Genomic DNA, 10,583 nt, shown 5'->3' with positions numbered 1-10,583 from the left:
CGCGGTGCGCGGGCCTCTCACTATCGGGGCCTCTCTTGTTGCGGAGCACAGGCTTCAAACGCGCAGGCTCAGTAGTTGTGGCTCACGGGCCTAGTTGCTCCATGGCATGTGGGATCTTCCCAGACCAGGGCTCGAACCCGTGTCCCCTGCATTGGCAGGCAGATTCTCAACCACTGCGCCACCAGAGAAGCCCCAAGAGCTGCTTTTTAATGGGTGTAGATTTTCAATTTTGCAAGGTGAAAAGGGCTCTGGAGGTTGGTTGCACAACAATGTGAATGTACTTAACAGTACTGAACAACACACTTAAAAATGGTTAAGATAGGGGGCTTCCCTGGTGGTCCGGTGGTAAAGAATCCGCCTTCCAATGCAGGGGACACAGGTTCAATCCCTGGTCAGGCAAATAAGATCCCACATGGCGTGGGGCAACTAAGCCCGTGTGCCACAACTACTGAGCTTGCGTGCCTCAACTAGAGAGCCCACGTGCCGCAAACTACAGAGCCCATGTGCTCTGGAGCCTGCACGCACAACTAGAGAGAAGCCCGTGCACCACAACAAAGAGCCCGCACACTGCAACGAATGATCCCACATGCCTCAACAAAGATCCTGCACGTCTCAACAAAGACCCGACACAGCCAAAAATAAATAAAATATATAAATAATAAATAAATCTAAAAAAAAATGCAATCATTTAAAAAAAATGGTTAAGATAGTAAATTTTATGTTAAATGTATTTTACCACAATTTTTTTAAATGTTTAATGAATAAATGTATTGATACATGCTTCAGCATGAATGAACCTGAAAACATTAGACCAAGTGAAAGAAGCCAGTAACAAAAGACTACTTACTGTATGATTCTGTTTCTAAAATGTCCAGAAGAGGCAAATCCATAGAGACAAAAAGTAGATTCGTGGTTTCCAGGGGTTAGGAAAACTACGAAAACTAAAAACTACAACTACTAAAAACTACTGAATTGTACTCTTTAAAAGGGTGACTTTTATGGTACATGAATTATATCTCAATAAAGCAGTTTTTAAAAAATGAATGAACAAATCAGATTCTAATTATATCCAGATCATTGGGATCATTTTAATTCAGTGTCAATTCCAGAAAGGAGGTTTACCTTGAATAATTTGGGTCAGCAATATGGGTAGCAAGAGGTTTAGATGGGTCCTCTTGGCAAACCTCAGTCTGGCAATCCCATCAGCCTTTGAGATTTGCTGCCTAATGGCCTGGTGAGGGTTTCCAGAATCCCCAGGCTTTAGCAATTGACCACAGGGCCCTCATCTCCCTGAAGCCACTGGCTTGTCTAACTGTGGAGTCTCCTCAGGGCACTAGGACTAGAGAGAGAGTACATCTCTTCCCCCACAAACACCCTGCTGGATATCCAGTTTACTACTTGTCATTATAATGATGTAATTGCATGCTACTCATTGATAATGTGCAAAACAATCACTAGAGAGTATAAACAAGCAGATGGTGAGCAACCTCCTTGCAAAACGCTAAAGGCAAACTTCAAAAGATTTTTTTGTTTAATCGGTTTTGCAAACCTGTGCAATAATCCCAGATGTGTAGCAGAGCATATGTGGCAGCTTGGAAGTGACAGTGACACATTCAGTAAAATGGCACATTGTCAGAACCATCCACGGGAGAAAACCCGAAGGCAATCAGGAGCCAGAACGTGGAATTAACGACGCACTGACAGGCCTTTATTCCCATCAATGAGCCAAGCGTTTCATGCTTAAAAACACCTTCTGTCTCCCTAACGCATTTTCATACAGCATGTAAATTTTAAGTTGCTTCTCCTGAAAATACTTTCCTCATCCACCTAACAGGAGCCTATGAGACTTGTTCAAGGAGCACTCTCTACCATCAAGGCCTATATCCTGGTGTCTGGTGGGCTAGCATTAAAGGTTATGTCTAGTCCCCAAGACCACCAACCTGTACTGCACCAGACCCAGCATTCAACTCCTCTAACAACCTGAATGGGCTTCTAGAACTGGGTCTTTGAAAAATTGAGTACTTGAAAATTAACAAACCATTCCAAAGACTGGAATATAAACATATGTAAACAATGTAGGCCCAGAAAAAAATGATTATTATAACAGGCATAGTTTTGTGAATCACTGATCCCTCTTTTCTGAGAGATTGATAAATTCTTCAAGCCCTAGCAAAGAAAGGCAATCACCAGGTTTGTCATCTGAACCCTGGGTCCCTTTCTGCAGCCTCTGGTGGGTTCTACCAGCAGTGCAAAAGGCTCTGAGCATCTTCTTAGTTCTTAGCCACAGAACATGGGTTGTCTTTATTCTCCCTAGTTGCTCTTCTCTTTTTTTAAATTGAGATATAATTCACACACCACAAAATTCACCCTTTTAAAGTGTACAGTTCAGGGGGGTTGAGTATATGCACAAGATAGTGCAGCCATCACCACTACTAATTTCAGAATATTTTCATCACCCCAAAAGAAACCCCATGCCCAATATCAGTCATTCCACATCTCTTCCTTCCCCCAGTCCTTGGACACCACTCACCTACTTTCTGTTTCTTTTGATTTTCTTATTCTGGACATTTCATATAAATGGAATCATACAACATGTGGTCTTTAGTGACCAGCTTCTTTCACTTCCTGTAATGTTTTCCAGGTTCATCCATGCTGTTGCATATATGAGTATTTCATTCCTTTTATGGCTGAATAATATTCCACTGTATGATATGTTATATTTCTCATCCATTCATCACTTGATGGACATTGAGGTTGTTTCTACTTTGGGGCTGTTGTGAATACTGCTGCTGTGAACTTTGGTGTACGGGTTTTTGTGTGGATGTGTGTCTTCCTTTCTCTTGGATATATAACGCGGAATGGATTGGACACATCATTTGGTGACACGATGTTTCACTTTTCTGAGGAGCTCCCAGACTGTTTCCCACAGCAGCTGCACCGTTTGGCTCTATGGGTGCTCCTTGCCACGGTAGCACTTGGGCCCTTTCTTGGCCTCTGCATTTTGTTCTCCTCATCACCCCACTTGATCTGCAGATCTCTCTTGCAACACACTTCCAGGTACTATGCTCTTGTTTCCTCCTCCTAGTTTCCCGGTAGATCAGCTAACCTGCCCCCAAGCAAAGAGAAGGAAAAGAGAACAAAAACGCCACGAGGGCCCTCTGGAGGCTGTGTACTGTATCCTACGCTTTATGTGCACAGAATAAGACCATGAAGTGTCCCCACCTAATCGGCCAAGAAACTGACACCTGGGCTAGTTTTATTGCTCCAATCTGCTTCCCGGGCCTCCGTGACAATGTTACTGAGACTTTGTGCCACGGAATCTGGTGGTGCTTCAGATGCTCAGCAAAAAAACAGCATTTTCTGCCAAACAATGAATATTTCAAATTCCTGAAAAATCCACTCCTCATTTTTATTTGTTTCATATTTAGAAACTCCAGGAATCTGTCTTATTCACAGCTTGCCCAGGACTTAGAACAATACATGGCTTACGGTAGTTGTTCAATAAGTACTTATCTAGTAAATGTATTTTTCTGCTAAAAATTTGGCAAATCGTGTGCTAAGGCATTGACTGACTGCATGTCAAAAATTGCCCAAACAGTGTTTTTAAAAATATTCTCTACTGGGCCCTGATGAATCAGCCTCTCTAAGGTAGGCACTGAAGTCACTGTTATCAAATTTCCCCTGGTGATGCTGATGGAGCTTCCTGAAGACCCTAGTCTGGGTGCCGCTGCTCTGAGAGATGCTGTCTTTGTTTGTCTGGCCACAGGGCTGGTGACTTTAATGGTTACCCCACCCCTCAGGCCTTAGGGGTTCTCACTCCGGTCCAGAACCACAGTTCAGCAACCATATCATCAGGGGTCTCTTTCTGGATCCACTGGCATTACAGTCCACTGGCCACTGCTGGCTTCACTCCAACCATTAGATCTTTCAATGCAATTGATGATTCTCCATGTCTGGAGAGCCCCACAAGTCAGTCTTTTCCTATCTCTCTACTTTAGACCTGCTTTCTTATTATTAAGTAACAGAGATCAAAGCCATGCTCGTTTGAACACCAGAAGTTCCCCATGGCTGCAGAAAAGAATCTCACCACTTATATTCTATAACTCTCCCCACCACTCCCCAAGGACTTGAGGGACAAACACAGGCCCTGCAAGCATGTATGGGGTCAGTTCTCTTTTCCCCCCACCTATCAGAAAGGGGCAGGAGTTCCCACAGGCTCAGTTCTTCTTTCAAAGCCAAGGCTAGCGTAGAAAGTTGTAATTTTTTTTCCACTGACAGTGGACCTAGAGAGAAAAAAAGAACTCCTGACTCACCTTTACTTGCTTGCTCAAGTTTCACTTCCCCTTTTCCCCCAGAAGGAAGAAGGACTTTATCGTGTTAGCACATTTAAAGATTCTCTGGAGCTGTTCAGTTATTCATGTACAGTCAGAGGAGGCCCACAGAGTGAGGAAGACCAGGGCGTAGCAGTAGAGTTGGCCCTAAAGGCAGCGCAGGGGTAGCAGTGAGGTGGGAGTAGGGCGTGGGCGAGGGGAGGGGAGGCTGAAGCAAGGAGGCAGAGTGGGTCTAGATGACCAGTGGGTAAAGCCCAGCCCACAGAGCACGGTATCCATGAGGGTGTAGCAATGTCCAATCCCAGCGCAAGCAAACCGCCGCCGCCAGGGACTTGCGGAGAGTCACAGAGGATCCACACAGACTCACACACGAGCACTCCACTCTAGCACTTTGCCACTCAAAGCATGGTCCTCCGACCACCAGCGGTATTTGTTAAAAATGCAGACTCTTAGGTCCCACCACCCAACTGAACAAGACCCCCGCGTGATTTGAACACGTATTAAATGGTGCTCAGAACCAGCTTGAGAACAAGTACAACTCAGGAATAGGTGATTCCAATTCCAGAGGTTCAAGCTGGTTTAGTCCCGGGATGAGGACAACAGGTTCCCACCTCCATGTGTGCAGAATGATACTTTGAAGCCTTAACTAATTTTTCCATATATTTTTTCTCTTTTGCCCATTCCCCATTTCCAGTAGATAATCGATGTCATGCCCATGGCCATTTGGCAGGGATATGAGAGGATGGAAAGCTATAGAGAATGAGAGACAGACAGACAGACTTCTTCCCGACAGTGGCTTCTAAAAGCCTAAAGCCCATGGTGGTATTGAATGTTTGGAAGTGGGTTTGGCGGAGAAGGGGACTGCTCCACACCAGAAAAAAATTTTGCTTCATGCTGGGGGAAAGGAGGGACAAGCAGATGTCACTGGACAGATGTCCCCGAGGCCCAGAGACCGAGGCTCTGTGCCCTGATTGCTGCAGAGAGGAAGCTCCCGGGTCGGGGGATTCCTATTCCTTCACAGAATAGCGTAGGAAAGGCCCTGGGACTGGAAGGAACCAAGTGGACAGAACAAGGGGCATCCCAGGGGCAACCTGCATGAACAGGTGCGCTGGAGGGACAGTCCTGGCAGACACCTACCGGACAGGGGCCTTGAAGATCACACGGGCCTTCGCTGCCACCATCACAGGTCCTGCAGATGCAGATTTAAATAAATAATCAAATCAATGGCGGGCGCCAGTAGAAGCGGCGGGGTATTAAGTGTACAGCCCCAGAGGATTAGGCACTTAGAATTAAGTTGTTATAGAAAATAAAGGAAGGCAGAATGTGCGGTGAAAACCGTATAAGCTACATGGGAGGCTGGCAAGACTTGAACTCAAGAACAGCCTCCAAATGGTCCTTTTCTGGGGGCCCCTCACACACCTCCTGGGCAGCTACCCCTCTCACCACTGCCTCCAAATTTTCTCCTCAGAATCCCCAGCTCTGCCCCCTGAACATCATATTTTCTTTTTTCTTTCTCTCTTCCTTTCTTTCCTTGTTTTTAAAATTTTTTTTTAATTGAAGTATAGTTGATTTACGATGTTGGGCCAATCTCTGCTGTACAGCAAAGTGACTCAGTTATACACATATAGACTTTCTTTTTTTATATTTCCTTCCTTCCTTCCTTCCTCCCTCTCTCTCTCTCTCTTTCTTTCTTTCTTTCTTTCTTTCCGTCTTTCTTTCTTTCATTCTCCTCAAAATTGCCTTTAACACCCCAGCAGGAACGACCTCCATAACCCCTTCAAATAAAGATCCTAAACAACAGCAAGAAACAGCGCTTCTCCCCCCAGGGCAGGGAGAAGCCAGTTTTTAAAAACACAGGGCTTGGGACTTCGCTAGTGGCGCAGTGGTTAAGAATCCACCTGCCAGTGCAGGGGACACGGGTTCGAGCCCTGGTCCGGGAAGATCCCACATGCCGCAGAGCAACTAAGCCCGTGCGCCACAACTACTGAGCCTGCGCTCTAGAGCCCGTGAGCCACAACTACTGAGCCCGAGTGCCACAACTACTGAAGCCTGCGCGCCTAGAGCCCGTGCTCTGCAACAAGAGAAGCCACCACAATGAGAAGCCCGGGAACTGCAACGAAGGATAGCCCGCGCGCAGCAACAAAGACCCAAGGCAGCCAAAAATAAAAATAAATAAATAAATCAAAATTAAAAAAAAAAAAAAAACACAGGGCTTCACCTTCCCCCCCTGGAGGGGAAAGGAGACCCAGTGAATTCCTTCCCAGGTAAGGCAGGCCTGAGGTGCTCCTGACTGCAGAGAAAGGGGGCAATGTTTCCGCATTAAAACAAAACAAATTTTCTCATCTACTCTACCCAAGTATTCTCACCAACATCATTTTTAATGAAGTTGAGGTGAAATACATGTTAGCTTTTGGGAGAAATACCAGCTAATCACAGCTAAGATAGTGTCCCCATTTCTACCCCTCTCACGTTCTCCAATGACAAAGGTCAGCTTTCCTAAAGATTCAGGGCCTTTGCAACCTGAAATGTCTACCCACAAAAGACTAACTCCTACTAAAAGCGTTTGCCTTGTAATTGGTCCTGGAAGTGAAACTTGTACACAAGCTCCAGAAATAACAGTGGCCTGCTAGCAGCAACAGTACTCCAGCCTCCTCCTTCCTAAGTGAGGCCAGGATGGAGGTAGAGATGTGATGAGGGTAAGAGAAAATCCCACACACACTCTCCAGTCTCTGTTATTTCTGGGCAGGAACTTTTCCTACTGGATCCAAAAACAAACCACAGGCTCTGGCTTTGTGCCAGCCCCCATCTCTACACTGGTCCTGAGCCTCTGCATGGCAGCCTCTGCTGGTGCCCCCTAGAGAGAGCAGTGGACGGCTCCTTCCTCCTCCAAACCCAGCAAGGCCTTTGTTCACTCTTTTCCAGGCTCAAAGAAGTGGAGCGAGCTGCCTGAAAGTGGGTACAGACAGCTAGCTTAAGTGACTCAGATGACAACCCCTGCCTCTGCCTGCCCTCCACTTCCTCTTCCCTTTCATCATCTCTGAGAGGTAGCTGTGGGTGCCTTTCAAGCCTCCTGCTTTGGCTGTAGCATCTATAGTATAGTATGACCTCACCACACTATAGTGGGACAGCCCACTGTAGGGGGGCCCATTAGTTGTAAGGTGGCTGGACAGAGAAGGAGAAAGGGAAAGAAGGCGTGGAGGGAAGAAACCATGAAATGGGAAAGTGAGACATGATCTGCCAGTCCTGGCTCCTGATACTTCAATTCCTGCTTCCATACTTGTTGAAGTTTGACAACACTTGGGTTCCACAAAGCATCATTGTGCATCACCCCAGCATCTTCTGTCTCCATCAGCGCTATGCCATTCCTTCACTTAGATTGTCTGTCTCTCTCACAATGATCCAGGACCTCCTTGACACCAGGGATCTTTTTTTTTTTTTAGAATTTTGGTAGGAACTTTTTTTTTTTTTTTTTTTTTTTTTTTTTATAAATTTATTTATTTATTTATTTATTTATGGCTGTGTTGGGTCTTCATTTCTGTGTGAGGGCCTTCTCCAGTTGCGGCAAGCGGGCGTCACTCTTCATCGCGGTGCGCGGGCCTCTCACCATCGCGGCCTCTCCCGTCGCGGAGCACAGGCTCCAGACGCGCAGGCTCAGCAGTTGTGGCACACGGGCTTAGTTGCTCCGCGGCATGCGGGACCCTCCCAGACCAGGGCCCGAACCCGTGTCCCCTGCATTGGCAGGCGGACTCTCAACCACTGCACCACCAGGGAAGCCCTAGAATTTTGGTAGGAACTTTATAAATTTATTTGTTTATTTATTTTTGCTGGGTTGGGTCTTCGTTTCTGTGCAAGGGCTTTCTCTAGTTGCGGCGAGCGGGGACCACTCTTCATCGCGGTGCGCGGGCCTCTCACTGTCGCGGCCTCTCTTGTTGCGGAGCACAGGCTCCAGACGCGCGAGCTCAGTAGCTGTGGCTCTCGGGCCCAGTTGCTCCGCGGCATGTGGGATCTTCCCAGACCAGGGCTCGAACCCGTGTTCCCTGCATTGGCAGGCAGATTCTCAACCACTGCACCACCAGGGAAGCCCCAGGGATCTTTTTTTATTCATATTTGTAACTTCAGCCCTTGATGGAGAAGTCTGGCACAGAGAAGGTGATTCAAATGTTGGTTGAATCAATAAAAGGACAACTTGATTGTCACACATTATCCTTGTGTTTAGTGACCAAAATTGTTAGACATTATGTTTGTGCTTTGCATATATGCACGCACGCACACACACACACACACATAAATATTAAACATCTTTTCTTCCATTCATGGTTGACGGTTAAATAGAATATTCTCTTGTAAATACAGTAAACATGATTATCTTCTCAGCACATGTGCTTTTCACGGCTGCCCAGAGACAAGGGCTCTTTGGTGATGCTCATGCTTGTGGAATCCCGTGCAGGACCTTCAAGAGTGAGTAGTTGCCTCCCTAGCTGTCATTCTCCCTCATGGATGAAAGGACGTCATTCATCCATGTCCTGCTGTAGATGTTAAACACGCCAGGTCAGCAAATTATCAGGCTCGTCTGCAGCTAGATCACAGGCAGGTGACCTAGTCTTGGGACCTGCTGTGGCTTCTCCTGAGAAGCTCTGAGAAAGCAGGTCCTCCTTGGTAACGGAAGAGGCAGGACGGGAAGACCCCTGCCTTGCTGCTGGAGACAAGGCCTGGTGAGGATGTGACGCCTGGAACCCAAAGTGATTTTAAAACCATGAAGGGAGATGGCACCAAAACACTGAGAATGGCAGAGGAGGAAAATGAAAAGAGCCTGGCCGCTTAACAGCCGTGGCAGACTGAGTGTGCAAGTAGGATGCCTTGAAGATCCTACTTGTACTTGAACTTGTACATCTTACCTTATGTAAGGAAAAGGACTTTGCAGGTGTGATTAAGTTACGGATCTTGAGATGAAGAGGTTATCCTGAATTATCTGGGTGGGCCCTAAAGGCAATCACAAGGGTCCATAAAAGAGGAAGGCAGAGGGGGAATTTGAGTACAGAAATAGAAAGCAAGAGGTGGAGTGATTCAAGGCAGGGGCCATGAGCTGAGGAAAGCAGAAGGCCTCCAGAAGCTAAAGAAGGCAAGGAAACAGATTCTCCCCTAAAGCCTCCAGAAAAAAACCAGCCCTGCCAACTGACCTTAATCCAGTGAAACTGATTTCAGACTTCTGGCCTCCAGAGCTGTAAGAGAATAAGTTTGGTTGTTTTAAGCCACCAAGTGTGTGATAATTTGTCATAGCAGCAGTTTGCCAACAGCAACTTAACAATGAAACAACCCTGGGAACTCCCTACCTCTGGATTTCTTGTGAAATGACATCATTTTTTAAATTCATGTGTTCTTAGGCTACTTTTCAGCAAGATTGGATGTTATCTATACTTATAGCCCAAAGCATCCTAAATAATACTTTCAGCATGAGCATTGGCAGTTTTGGTAAGGGCGTTATAGGATATTGGTTCCGCTGCTAACACAGAAAGAATTTAAGTACATAGAGAGAGAGAGGGCTGGTAGGGCAGTTCAGGTTCAAGAGCTTTGCCCAGAACCAAGCTTCACCTACCTAGCACATTGGGTACCTCCCACTTAATTTTTTTTTTTTAGTAGTGATCAAATAAGTAGCAATATTTTTGAATTATCATTAAAGTATGTCTAATTGCTCCGCCATTCTTGTGGTGTTGCCCTCATCCTCATGGCCCACGTGGCTTGTCACCACTGCAATGGAAAACCAGCCAAAGAGAAGAGGGGCAGGTCCCAAGATGAGGGACCTGGAAACCCACACTTCCACTCGCAGAGCAATAGTCAGAACTGGTCACAAGGCCATGCTTACGTGTCAGGGAAGCTGGAAGTCTTTATTCCAATGTGCCCAATTAGAAACTCAGAAAAAGAAGGGAGATCATATATTGGGGGATGCCAAATGATCTGTTTCAGGAGTTCCACTGACAGATTACATGAGAATTCAAGTTAAAATCAAGAAGGAGGTGTCAGCATCTCGGTACTATGGCCTATATAATCAATCCTACTGATGAAGTTTAACTCAGTTCAGACTTCTCCTGGTCTGCTGCTCTGGTTTATGATTTTTTTTGGGGGGGGGGGTGGGTAGCAGCAGAACCTTCAGTGTGTAAGGAAGATACCAGCGGTGGTGTCCCTCCCCCTTACCTGTCCCTCATCATCTAGGGCATCTCTTTGGAACATTGTTGTTCCAGGAGCACACTTTGAAAT

This window comes from Balaenoptera acutorostrata, chromosome 2, assembly GCF_949987535.1.
Source record: "Balaenoptera acutorostrata chromosome 2, mBalAcu1.1, whole genome shotgun sequence".
NCBI lineage: Eukaryota > Metazoa > Chordata > Mammalia > Artiodactyla > Balaenopteridae > Balaenoptera > Balaenoptera acutorostrata.
Note: the sequence above shows the minus strand (reverse complement) of the source record.